Here is a 10,989-nt window from a genome sequence, read left to right as displayed (position 1 = left end):
GAGACTCACGAGAAACTGTCCCTTACAGATGACTGAGTCAGCACAAGGATACTCCTGCTTACCTTGCTGACTGGACACTGGGTCCCCATCAGGGACGGAAACTTTGAAAGGGGGCTTCGAATCTGTAGGAAGATGCTGTGGGGTGGGGGAGAGGCAGGTGACTCTCTGGCCCTAGAAGCAGAATATTTGAGGTGGTGAACAAAGGTGCAATTGTTTGTTTATTGCACATTCGTCAGCAAGCACAAGTTAACCTGGGCTTACCTTGTGTATTGGCTGCCCCAACGACGACATTGGGCAGAACCCAGCATGGGGCAAGAGGAGAGTGAAGTTTGAGTTTTTGGTCCGCTCTGGTGGCCCAGTGAGGACCTCTGGGGGGACACTGGTGCTCCCCTACCTCCTCCGGAGGCTGCCGGGGCAGGGACGGGACAGAGAAGGTGAACACAGTGGACCAGGTGACCCCAGAAGCTGCACAGAGGCAGATTCATGAAGTGTGAGTTAGCACCTAGCTTTGGGGGCTCAGCATCCTGTGAGCCTGGCAGATCCCTTCCCTGCTCTGCACGCCTCTCCGAATCCCAGGTTCCTCTTTTCTGTTGTTTCCACTGAGAGCCACGGAGCCACCACGTAGGAATTTCGCCCTCTCACAGGAAGGACTTGCAGAAGAACATCATATTTGGTAGAGGAACAGCAGAGAAGAGGAAGGCCCTCAATGAGATGCAGTGACACCGTGGCTGCAACAATGGGCTCAAAGAGACAACTGTGAGGATGGGGCAGGACCGGCTGGTGTTCCCTTCTGTTGTACAAAACCCAAACCAAACTCACTGCCAGCAAGTTGATTCCAACGCATAGTAACCCTTTAGGATAGGGCCGACCTACCCCTTTGGATTTCTGAGACTAGGTGCTTACAGGACTAGATAACCTCCTCTTTCCCTGAGGAGTGGCTGCTGACACCCCCTCGCCCCCACCAGCCTTTTGTCCCTGCCCACACTCCTGCCCTTTCCTCTCTTCTGAAACGCTAGTCAGGCTAGCGGCATACCATGTCACCCTTGAAAGTCCACGTAGCAGGATTCTGCCTGGCCTCAGACAGTCGACAACTTAGCCATCAGGGCGCTCAAAGCCCATCGGACATTTAGTCTTTTTTTACTTCGATGAACAGACATTTTTTTCTCTTATTGTTTGGGAGGCTAGACGTCTGAACTCAGAGTGTCCGCTCTCGGGGCAGGCTTCCTTTCTCTGGTGGCTCGAGGAAGGTCCTTGGCTCCTTTCAGGATCTGGGGACCTGGTCTTCCTGAGAGATTCCCCTGTGTTTAGCATTAGTCTTCCTCTGGGTCTAGGAGATTCTCAGCACACGGTCCCAGGCCCAAAGGACATCCTCCACACTGGGCTCTGCTCTCTAGGTGGTGGTCAGGCCCCACCTTCTCTGCTCAGGTCTCTTCCATTGTCTCTTGTAAACGAAAAGGTGATGGTGCAGGCCACACCCCAAGGAAGATCTCTTTACATCCAGGCTGGGATCACTGGGCATCTGGCGACGTTTACACAATCAAACAAGGTTTTAATTCCAAATCATTACTTCTCATTTATTGCCAGCGAGTCTGTACTAACTCATAGTGACCCTATAGGGCAGAATAGAACTACCCCTGTGGGTTTGAGACGACGGGATTAAAAAGCCTCATCTTTCTCCCCAGGAGCAGCTGGTGATTTCAAACTGCCGACCTTGCCCAGCTCATCACCCACTCCACTGCCAGGACTCCTCACTCACAGCAACCCTCAGAGAGAGAGAGTGGAACCGGCCCTGTGGGTTTCCTGGGCTGGAAATCTTTAGACTGTAACTCTGTACAGGAAAAGAAAGCTTCACCCTTCTCCAGAGGGTTCAACTGCTGACCCTACAGTGAGCAGCCCAGCTCTGTAACCAACACACTGCCAGGCTCCTGGCTTCTAGGGCAGGGGCTTGCAATACCCCACTCTTAGTTGGGCGACATGTGGATACTTTAGGGCCCTGGATGTGAGGCTGTGCAATCCCAAGGTGAGAGCCCGAGAGGAGCCTAGAAACCAGGAAACCCGGCCCTGTAAAAAGTCCAGATGAACGTCTCCTGAGTGAGAGTTGCTGAGAAACAACTTAAACATTGTGCAGAGCTGCTGGGTCCTCCACATTGACATATGCAAACCAGATGCAACCATTATGCAAATCCTATGCAAAATACATACAGGGCTTCCCAACTGTTGAGAACACCAGATGAGGCCCCTAGGGACCCTGGGTTTAGCTGAGCCCGAGAGATGAGCCTGGACACACCAGGAGGGGCTCGGCTCCAAGACCATTCATGCACTGGAGAGAGCGGCTACACGGGCAGCCCCTCAGGTCCAGCACTTCCTGGGTTTGGCTGCCAGCTCCATTCATCACAAGGCGCATGTCTTTGGCGGACATGCCTCCCCGCTGCATCTCTGTGAACCCATCTGTAAGTGGCGGTGGTGATCTCTGTGGTGGGGTGCCATGGAGTTGATTTCCGCCCATAGGGACCCGTGTGAGGGAACAGAGCTGACCCCCTTTCCGGGGGGTGCTCTACTCTTTATGGGAGCAGATTATCAGGTCCCTCATAGTCACTGGGTCGCTTCAAACCACCAACCATTCAGTTAGCAGCTGAGTCTTAGCTGTGGTTCTGCCAAACCAACCGAACCACCCCGCCGGCCGTCGAGTCCTTTCCACCTTGTAGTGACCCTTTAGGCAAAGTTGAGCCGCCCTGGTGGGTTTCTGAGAATGTAACTCTTTACAGAAGCAGAAAGCCATCTTTCGCCCCCCAGGGCAGCTAGTGGTATTGAACTGCTGACCTTGTGGTTAGAAAACAAATGCATGAGTCACCACTCCGCCACCAGGGCTCCTTCCTATGGTTTGCCAGAGAGAAATGAGAAGACTAGCTGATGCTCCTGTCAGCATGGGCCTGCGCAGATGCTCAGTGGGGAGTGGGTGCAGTTCTCCCCTCGGGGTGGGATGTCTGGGTTCCTTCCCACTTGCTGACATGGCTGTGCCCCCAATGCCACTCTCCCCGGGCAACATGCGCAGCTGTGGTTTGGAGAATGTCAGACTGGGATGGGCCAGGGAGCCACGGACTTCTCATTCATTCAGAAATGTCACAGCTCCCCACCCAGACTCCCTTGACCCGCCAGTGCCCCTCTCCCTCTGCAGTGCAGACTGCCAACACTCACAGCTGCCCCTTCTGCTAGAACTGCCCTGGACTGCCGAGAGGCGCCCCTCCCAGTGGGGAAGGCGGGCGCTCTCCAAGGACTGTCTGAGATACATATGGACACCAGGGCCTGCTTATGCTCCAGAGCCTCCTGGATCGGGCCAGACCTGAACTCCACCTGAGATCCCAAGTTTGCCCTGTTCCTCCCCTTGTCAGCTCCCCGGCCCTTGCCATATAAGTTCTTCCTGTGAACTGTCCTTTCATAAGCCACATGGACCAGAGTCCCTGTCTTCCATGGACCCTGTTCCAAAACAGCGAGCCATAGCTGCCATGAGAGAGGGACAAGGAAAGCGATGGTCCTTTTGGTGATGTGCCTGGGTCGGGGGACGGCTGCAGAACATCTCCCAAAGCGGGGCTGGAGCTGCCCACCAGCAAGGGCACTAACGTGAGAACCTGGTGGGTTTGGGGAACACTGCCCAGCTCTTGGCACTGAGAGAGGTTGTTGGGGCCCACCCAAGAAGGGGCGGGGGAACCCCAGTGGAAAAGTGCAGACTTCACAGCAGGGGACTAACAGACCTGCCCAGAACACGCTCTTAAGATGTCCTGTGGCTAAGACCATCTGGAACAGGCGCCAGGGGCAGGGTGCCAGCAAGGCAGTGGCCAGCCACACAAGGACCTGCCCCCCCCCACTCCCCCCTCCCCACCCGCAATGGGGACTGTGGGCAGATGCAAAGGCTTTCAGGACGGAGCTGGCAGGCCTGGATGGCCCACTTGGGGCCATAGGGTCAGCAAGAGGTCAGGAAGGTGCTAGGCTTTGCCCCTGGCCGTTTGGGAGGACAGTGGGCTTACTAGGTGGAGGGGTTCTGCAAGAGATGAAAGGTCTGACCTGGGACCAGACTGGCAGAGTATGAACAGAGGGGAAGGGCTTAATGGGCGGAGTCTGGGCCCCCACAGGCCACCAGAGCTAGGCAGGACCAGGCAAAGCCAGGAGGCCCCTCTGTGAGGGCAGTGCTGACAAGTGCCTGGCAGGGCTGGCCTGAGTCCAGCTGGGGCAGTGGTGGGGGTAGGGGGGAGCCACACTGTCTAGGGCTGGGGTGGGGGTAGAGAGGACTCCTCTGTACCCCTCCCCCAGCCTGGTGGGGCAGCAGGGGGAGGGGAGACCCTGGGAAGAGCTGACTGCCACCTTCCTGGGGTTTTTCCATTCATGGGCACTGGAGTAAAAGCCACACAGGATTCACTGGTGGCAGAGGCGCTGGCACATGACAGGCAGGGGCAGAGAGGCTAGGCTGGGGCAGAGGCCACTTTCCACCGGGTGGGCGGTGGGTTGGGTGGGATTGCTATGGGAAACGTATGCTTGGGCAGAACCTCCACCCACTTGCTCTTGCCTCCAACCTGCCAGCCTTGACCCCTCACCCAGCAGAGGCAGGTGGGGTTCCCTGAGATGAAGGGGGACAAGAGGGAGGGGCGTCCCAGGAGAAGGCAGGGGAGAAGATGGAGAAGGGCAGCCCTGTAGGGCTTATGCTCACATCAGGGTGAAGAGGCCCAGGTGGGGGTGCTTCCAGTGAGGGGATGAGGCTGAAGATGAGGGTGGTGGGAGGTCTGCTCTGCAGCCCCCTCCCCCACCCCCTGAATCCACTTACCCAACAAGCCCAACTGTGGCTGTCATCACGTCTGCCTCCCAGTGGGCAGTCCTGGGCATAAGATCCATCTCACGCCTGCGTTTGGTGGGCTGTGGCGTTTGCAGAGGTCATGGTGCAGCTATGCATGGGGCACACAGGGGAGACTGGGGCAGGATCTGGCCATGAGGTGCTCCTGAGGATAGGTTGTTGTTGGGGTGGGGGTGAGGGTGGAGCGCCAGGCTTCAGGGAGTTGGCAGGAGGCGGGTCAGGGCCAAGGTCAAAGCCAGACGCTGGTCCTTGCTCTCCCTTGCTCACTTCTAGCTTAGAGCTAGAGACTGGCTGCTAGATGCTACTTTGGGCACCTGCTCATAGCTCAGCCTTTGCCTTCTGTCGCCACCCCACCCACTGGTCCTGCCACGCTCCCTAGGCTGAATGGCTGCAGCCCAGGTTCCTGCATTCCTGCCCACTGTGCCACTGGCCAGCAGCCCCAGACCCTTTGGGAAAAGACTGGCAGGAGGATCCCACAGGGGTGGTCTCTCTGTGCCCACCACCCACCCCGCCCTGCCTGGGGACTCCACTGTAACGAGGTGACCCTGTGGCTGCTGTAAGCCCTGCAGCTCCTCTGGACTCTTCATCCCAAAGGCACCCCTCTCCACCCACCATGAAGCCCCTGGGTGGCTGACAGGAGGGGAGCGAAGTGTGCCCGAAGCAGCAGCCTGGAGGCGAGCCAGCAGTGTGCGTGAGGGAAGGGCGGGAGGCACTGGGAGAACAGGCAGGCCTGTGCGTAGGAGGGGTTCCAGGGTGACTTCGATTTCTGGCTTGGGGGTCTCTTTTGCATGTACTTGGCACATGTAAGGAGGGAAGCACATGGACCAAAGGTGCTTGCAGGCTCCCTGGCGGAGAGGGGTGTCCAAAGGCAGAGGGTTTGCGTGTGGCCAGGCATCCCCCTGGTTGGCTGCTCCTTCCTTTCCTGGGGGTCCTGAGCGTGCTCGGCTCTGTCCAACAGTGAGTGCAAGGTCAGGAGGTCCTCCCCAGCCCAGCCCACTGGAGACTAAGAAGTGGCCCACGGGTGGCCAAGAGGCAACCTCACTCCTCCCAGGTAGCTGACAAAGGCTCTGGTTTCTGTGGGAGTTCAGGTTGGACAGCTGCTGGCCCCGCTGGGCCCTTGCCAATCACCCCACTACCCCAACTCCTTCCCAGAATCAGGATGAGCCTGGGTTGCCCATCACATCTGGAGTCCAAACTACCAGCAGCAGAAAGGCAGCTTCTCTCACCCTTTAGGGCTCTGACGCTCACGGTCAGGTCCACTGCTGGGAAAAGGGAGAGAGGGCTCGCTCTGCACTGGGCAGGAGGGTGGCCCAACTGCACCCCAGCCCCAGGAAAATGGACTGAAAACCTACTAATTGGGGGTGGGGGAGGGAAAGACCAAAAGAAACATCAAGACAGCAAGTGGCATGTTCGGAGTGCGTCCAGACACTGAGGACGTGAGCTCAGGGGCACAGGTGAGGGGCAAGGTAGGGACCTTACGGTGGGGCCCAGTTAGGAGGTAGTGACGGAGGGAGGCCCTGGATAAGTGGGCAGAGGAGCAGTGGGAGGGCAGGGAGGGCCAGCGGGCCAGGAAGTGGGGGGTGGAAAGTCCTAGAGAAGCTAACGAGAGGACTTGGGTCCGAGGGTCTCCTGAGAAAGCCATGGTGGGTGCCCTTGGCCGGATTCACAGTGAACAGAAACTGGAAGTGGTGGGGGAGTGAGAGACATGCAGACGGGTGTGCACTACGTGGAGTCCAGAAGAGGACTCCTCGCCCAGATGAGAGCACTGAGCGAGGCTAGGTGGAGAGAAAGGAGTGGGCGAGGCCCTGAAAACATGGGACCCAGGCCCAAGGCGAGGGGGCTGAACATCTGGCAGGTGCAGCGGGTAGGGATGGGTCTGGGGTCCTCTGCTTCTTGCTCATCGGAGGCGTGGTTTCCTCCTGAAAGGCGGGGCCAGGGTGGGGCCAAGAGGAAGTAGGGCCAGGGAGGGGCCCTAGACACACGTTGGTGGCAGTGGGTGGAGCAGCGCTGGGCCGGGCTTTGGTCGGATGCGGGGCTGTGGAACGGGAAAGGCTGGTGCTCCCTGCTCCAGATCCAGAGGAAACCATGAAGCGTTGGGCAGCAACAAGACCGCACCTTCAAAACAGACGGAAACCAGGAGTGTGTCCTGTAAAACGGGGCTCAGCTGTTGGTTTGGGGCAATGGGGAAAAAAGGATCCCTCCTTTCCATTGTGAGAAAAACAACAACCGGGAGCATTCGGGAATTGTCTGACCAGACAGATGCTGGCATTTTAGCTGTGACCTCTTTCCTGCCCATGCCATCCTGCCCACCCCTAGCTGTTTGTCCCTCAGCCTGCAAACATCTCCTACGGTTCTCCCAAGGGTGTTCCTTCTCTTTTGGCGTTCAGATAGGGTTCGATTTTATTTTTTTATTGTGGTAAAACCTATCTCAGATCATCAGATCGATGCCGACTCACACAGAGCCTACAAGACAGGGCAGAACCGCCCCTGAGAGTTTCTGAGACCCTAACTCTTTATGGCCTTTGTGGAGGTCCGAACAGCTGAACTTACGGTTGGTAACCCAAATCATAAACATTACACCAGCAGGGTAAAATACAGATAAGCAAAAAGTTTACTATGTTGACCTTTTTTTTTTCTTCCTCATGTTCGATTCAGTGGCACCAATGACCCTGCTCATTCTCTGCTCCCATCACTGCCATCATTTCCAAGTCTGCCACCGTCTTAAAAGGGACTGAATACATACTAATTGGGGTTGGGGATGGAGAGACCAAAAGAAACGCTGTCAAGACAAGAACAAGTCCATGTTCAGAGCACGTCCGGACACTTGTTCAGTGGTTGACACTTTGGACAAAGCCGCCTGTGGTTTCTTTAAAAATAGCCTCTTGTTATTTTCTGTGGGGTTCTCCCGGTGACGCAGCAAGTTCAGGGTCGGTACCACATTGGCCATCACCAGTAATCACTTGGTCCCAAAGCAAAGGGAGAAATTGATAACCATGCTAAGCCCAATATCACTTGCTGAGTGACGGGAAATTCTGGTTGATAGGGGTCAAAAAAAAGAATGAAAGAAGTTTGGTGCAAACTATTGAGTTTTAAAGTGTCTGAGTAATTGGAAGGAGTTGTCATTTTCTGTTTAGCAGGAAAAGACCAGGTCTCCTACATGAGACTTTTCATGGCTACCGATGGTGGGGATGGTTGGAGGTCAGAATGAACAAATAAAGGAGGAAGAGGGTTTTGGGGCCATGAATATGAGAGTGCTGATTTCTACATGAGTGGGGAAAAGAAAACCCAAACATACGGGAGGTTTAGGATGGCCAAAATGTAGCCCCATATTTCAAAAATAATTGGTCCCCAGTGTCAGGTCCATGGTGATTCATTGTGCCTGTTATTTACAATATTTGCTGCATTTTGCTTTCATCATAGAAAGTTTTTTAACCATAAAAAGAAATGAGTGATGAAACAATTGACAAGCGAGGCCAGCCGGTCCTTCCTCTTCCCTCTTGATACTTATGGAGGCAGATTAGGAAACACTTTGTTGCGGGCCTTTTTCATCACATGGTTGGAGTATTAATAGTATCCTGTGATCATTGCAAACCCTGATTTCCGTCACCTAAAGTATATAACTTGCTTGATTTTCACTGGACCTTTGAAGCAGTTTGGAGGTAGCAAACCCCAGTTTCCTTCTGTCTCCTGCTTCAGAATAAACTTTTATTAGAGTTTCTCAAATTACATGGTCCCTGTCTTTGGCTGAAACAGTGACAAGCCATCCCGGACTCCTGTTCCCAGCCTCAAAGGTGGTACTTCTTCTCCCTGAGAGGCCTTCTTCCCTCCTTCTCCTCTGCCCCCCACTGAGAAAAATTTAGAATGCTTTCCCGACCCCTGCCCCCATCCTACCAACTTCCAGCTTGTTCTAAGGTCATTTTGCCTTCATAAATACTTATGAATGCTGATATGACAAATTCCATCCATCATCTGTCATCATTCATTGACAACAAGCTGCCCAGTGGATCAAATCCATGGGTGGTGCCAATTGTTAATAGACTCCACTTAAAAAAAAAATCATTTTATTGGGGCCTCACACAAGTCTTATCACAATCCATACATACATCAATTGTGTAAAGCACATTTGTACATTCGTTGCCCTCATCATTCTCAAAACATTTGCTCTCCACTTAAGCCCTTGGCATCAGCTCCTTATTTTTCCCCCTCCCTCATCCTTTATGAACCCTTGATAATTTATAAATTATTATTATTTTTGTCATATCTTACACTATCTGATGTCTCCCTTCACCCACTTTTCTGTTGTCCATCCCCCAGGGAGGAGGTTATATGTAGATCCTTGTAATCGGTTTCCCCTCTCCACCCCACCCTCTCTCCACCCTCCCAGTATCGCCACTCTCACCAGTGGTCCTCAAGGGATCGATCATCTGTCCTGGATTCCCTGTGTTTCCAGTTCCTATCTGTACCAGTGTACATCCTCTGGTGTAGCCAGATTTGTAAGGTAGAATTGGGATCATGATAGTGGGGGGGGCAGGAAGCATTCAGGAAATAGAGTAAAGTTGTATGTTTTATCATTGCTACACCACACTCTGACTGGCTCGTCTCTTCCCCCAGACCCTTCCGTAAGGGATGTCCACTTGCCTACAAAAGGGCTTTGGGTCCTCACTCCACACTCCCCCACATTCACAGTGATATGATTTTTTGTTCTTTGATGCCTGATACCTTCGACACCTCATGATCACACAGGCTGGTGTGCTTCTTCCATGTGGGCTTTGTTGCTTCTGAGCTAGATGGCTGCTTGTTTACCTTCAAGCCTTTAAGACCCCGGTTGCTGTATTTTTGATAGCTGGGCACCATCAGCTTTCTTCACCACATTTGCTTATGCACCCATTTGAATAGATAGACTCCACTCTTAACAGAGAGGCTGGCAAGTCAAGCCTGCTTAGAGGAGCCTTGGATGAATGGTGTGATAGAATTCTGAGAGTGGCCAGTGGAAACCCTGTGGAAGGCAGGTGTGCTCTGACACCCAGGGACTTGTAGTCAGTTGGAACTGAGGGACTCGGGTGACGGCTTCCCCCATGGGCTGCTAGGTTCTCAGCTCACCAAGGCATCCTCTGCTTTCGCTCTCATCTGTTGTCAGTTGGATCCACGGATCGATTGCCTGGTTAGATTCCATTCTTCCCGATGAGGAGTGTGCAGTTTATTCCCTGGGCCTTTGCATCTTCCTTCACCCAGCCTGGGTGGAGGGCAGCGGGGTGGGTATCGTGGGAGTTGGTCCACTGCTCACTGGTTTCTAGCATCACAAATAGGATGTGGGAGTTCCCACTGCTTCTCTGTTCTCTGTGGTTAACTTGTTCTCCCGTCCTGCAGGCCTGTGAGCATTTCCCCTTTAAGCATGGAATTCGGGCATCTCTTCCCAGGCTGTGACTAGCTGTGAGACTTTTTCCATCATTCTTGCCTGGAACTCAACAAGCCCTTTCAATCTGCAAATCCAACTCTTTCCTTAAACCACGGAAACTTTTCTTTCTCATTTTAAAATGATTGCTTCTCCTCCATTTGCTTCTTTTTCCCTTCTAAGATTAAAAAGAAAAAATGTACTCACATTTTCTGTTTCCTGGATATTCTCCAAGGCTCATGTTTCTCCACACGATGATCATCTGTGTGTGTGCGCGCGCACACACAAGGGCGAGTCAAAAAGTCCTGCGACGGGAGGTCCAGATTGTACATACATGACTTCATTCCAAACAAAACATGGTTGAGCGTGTCTGTGCCATCAGGAAACGGCTGCAGACAAGTTCTTTCGGTGCTTAACGGTTGATTACACACTGGGCTCCTAACTACAAGGTCAGCAGTTTGAAACCACCAGTCACTCTGAGAGAAAATGATGAGGCTTTCTACTTCTGTAAAGAGTTACAGTCTCAGAAACTCCCTGGGGGCAGTTCTATTCTGCCTTACTGGGTTGCTGTAAGTTGGAAATAACTCCATGGCAGAGTTTTTGTGGGGTTTTGTTTGTTTGTTTGCTTGGAGTCTCAGAATAAGGTGACTTCAAAAAAGGTCCATCAAAACAGTGGCTTCTGATCTGCTGTGTCAATTAAATTTAAGGTAGAGAGGTCACCTCAGAAGGTGACCGTTTTGGAGATTCCAAAGGAGTC

This window comes from Echinops telfairi, unplaced genomic scaffold (genome assembly GCF_000313985.2).
Source record: "Echinops telfairi isolate 266 unplaced genomic scaffold, ASM31398v2 ScPeMD7_5592;HRSCAF=6446, whole genome shotgun sequence".
NCBI classification, from domain to species: Eukaryota; Metazoa; Chordata; class Mammalia; order Afrosoricida; family Tenrecidae; genus Echinops; species Echinops telfairi.
The sequence above is the reverse complement of the archived record's forward strand: the minus strand, read 5'-3'. Positions refer to the sequence as shown.